Source organism: Delphinapterus leucas, chromosome 1, assembly GCF_059928025.1.
Source record: "Delphinapterus leucas isolate spDelLeu-1000000601 "Yukka" chromosome 1, BTC_Dleu_Yukka2, whole genome shotgun sequence".
Lineage (NCBI taxonomy): Eukaryota > Metazoa > Chordata > Mammalia > Artiodactyla > Monodontidae > Delphinapterus > Delphinapterus leucas.
The window spans coordinates 153,855,042-153,857,593 of NC_143129.1; the positions used below are offsets into that span (position 1 = coordinate 153,855,042).

The 2,552-nt window shown below is 50.2% G+C and overlaps 1 non-coding gene across 1 annotated transcript; it reads left to right on the top strand.

The window, feature by feature from the left end:
• Nucleotides 1-1,680: 1,680 nt before the first annotated feature.
• LOC149750769 (U5 spliceosomal RNA) lies at nt 1,681-1,796 on the top strand. Its single transcript, XR_016390931.1, has one exon. It is a non-coding gene; the product is annotated as a U5 spliceosomal RNA (small nuclear RNA).
• The last annotated feature ends 756 nt before the right edge of the window (nt 1,797-2,552 follow it).

Sequence of the window (2,552 nt, forward strand, 5' to 3'; positions counted from 1 at the left end):
GGTTCGAACCCGTGTCCCCTGTATTGGCAGGTGATTTCTTCCTTTCTTTTTTTTTTTTTTCTCTTTTTGCGGTACGCGGCCCTCTCACTGTTGTGGCCTCTCCCGTTGCAGAGCACAGGCTCCGGACGCGCAGGCTCAACGGCCATGGGTCACGGGCCTAGCCGCTCCGCGGCATGAGGGATCTTCCCGGACTGGGGCATGAACCCGTGTCCCCTGCATCTGCAGGCGGACTCTCAACGACTGCGCGACCCGGGAAACCCGGCAGGTGGATTCTTAACCACTGTGCCACCAGGGACATCCCGGAACCTATGACTCTTTAACACTATGTGAATTACATCCTGCACTGCCTTGTAGCAAATCACCCCCTGTAGCATTTGCATTTCAGAAAGAAGGTCGCGCAGGCCAAGAGCCCCGAGACACACCGGCCCAGTTACCGGGCTGCCTGATGCCAGCAGTGACTGTTTTGAAATAACGCAGGAAGAAGAAGAATGCAAGACCCTCACTATTTTGATCCTTATCATATATGCCAGACTGCGAGCCCCACATATAAAATCTTTTCCGATTCCCGAAGGAGATGGGGGCACAGTTCTTCAGGCGCTAGCCTGCTGTGTCTTCCTTTCTGCCTGGCAGAAAAATAAAGCCATCTCTCTCTTCCTCCAAAATCTCTGTCTCCGTATTTCTGTTCGGCATTGGTGCACAGGCAAGCTGATATTTCGGCAACACCATCATCCATCTGCTCTTGCTCTTAAGGCCAGTTGAAGATGGTCCCTTGCAGTTTCCCAAGTTAGGTTAGTGATGTGAAATTCTCCTGCCCTTGGCCCTACCTCCTTCCCTGTCCGCAGCCATGCAGAAGGCAGTTTGCTGGTTGTCTTCCCCAATTCTTCTCCAAGTAGGTTATGTTTACTCCCCAAATCCCTGACCCAGAGGTGGGGGTGACTACACTCCCAAACTCTGAGTGTCCACCTTCCCCTGCTGTTTGTAGTCTCTTGTGCTGTGCCTACAGCGGCACCTGGGCGGGGGAGGACACTGCCCTTGTCTAGGTTTTTCTAAATGTCTTACTCAAGTTCCAACCTTCAGCTTGTGAATCAACTGTCTCTTTTTTGACTTGTAAGCAAGTATTAAGCTTTGGGGTTGTGGGGAAGCCTGTGATGTGAAACAACTTCTTTTCTTCCCTCCGCGCACATTGTTGTAAATAACTTTTAACAGCCAAACCCCAGATTTGCACTTTTCTTTTCCCTAAAAACCATTTTCTTCCCCCTGGTGTTACTGTAACATTTGGGAAAGGAATAAATGTCGTCCCTTAATAAAAACAAAACAAAATAAAACAGACTTTCTGGTTGGACTCGGCGACTATATTCCTATCTGGTTTCTGCTCCGCCCCCTGGTGGTGGCTCTAGACCGAGCAGGAAAACTAATAAAGGCAGGCATTTGCCGAAGGGCGAGGTTGGTGACTCAGCTTCATTTACATACCCAGAATGCATTGCATTCGGGATCTTGCCTACTTTCAAAAGGCTCTAGCCTTCTATTTCTTTTGACTCCGGCCCCCATTCGAAATCAGGATATTTTCACAGAATTGTGTGAAATAATTGCAGAACTCGCTCGTTGTTTGCGGGTAAATAGTTACCGTTGGTGCATTGGGCCTTCCAGTTAGCCGGGCACTGTGTGAGCGGCTCTGACGCCATACTCTGGTTTCTCTTCAGAACGCATAAATCTTTCGCCTTTTACTAAAGATTTCCGTGGAGAGAAACAATTCCGAGTTTCTACCCAATTTTTTGAGGCCTTGTTTTCACAAGGCTAATAAATTTGTGTTAAAGACAGAAAGTTTTGTATTGCTGTGTGTCTGTGCTGGTAGCGTTATACGCTGCGAAGCGTGGTAGCACTGTTTTGGCTTAGTTGTAGGCCGTTTTTGTGATGGTTTGTTAGCGTGACGTACGTGTGATTTCGGAACCCTGGCAAGCGCCTGGAATTAACCTGCTTGGCGGAGCGGTATAACACAGTGGCGAGCTGTTCTTGCGGATTTTGACCGTTGCTCGTAAACAACTGCAGTCCTCGGTGAGGGCAAGGTGTTGTGTCCTGTTTTTCTGAGGTTGTCTTCAGGAGGCGGGCTTCGTGTGGACGGTGCAACTGGTGCTCGCGGAGTGCGTATGGTGTTCTGAGGAGGAGGTATCGTTCCTGGTTTGAGGAAGGCAGCGCCGGGGAAGGAAGAGAAAAAGGCGCGAGAGAAGTGACACCCCCCCCCCCACTTTCTTCGCGCGAGCGGCCCCACAAGTTATAAGGAATTCAAATACTCACAGAGCTTAAAAACGCACTTTGTTCCTCGCGCTTCGGGTTCATCTTCGCACGTTGGAGACCACCAGGCATAATACAGTTGAACTGCTTCTCGTGCCCGGCACGCGGCCTGGCGCAGAGCAGTCAGTCGTCCAGCAGACGGTTGCTCGCTGTAGATTATCCGCTTAACCAGGCTTTGGTTCGGTCGTGAATTCAAGTTCAGGCTTGGGCACATGTGTTTGCAAAGGATTGTTCAAGGCAGTACGTGAGCACCTCCGGGGAGG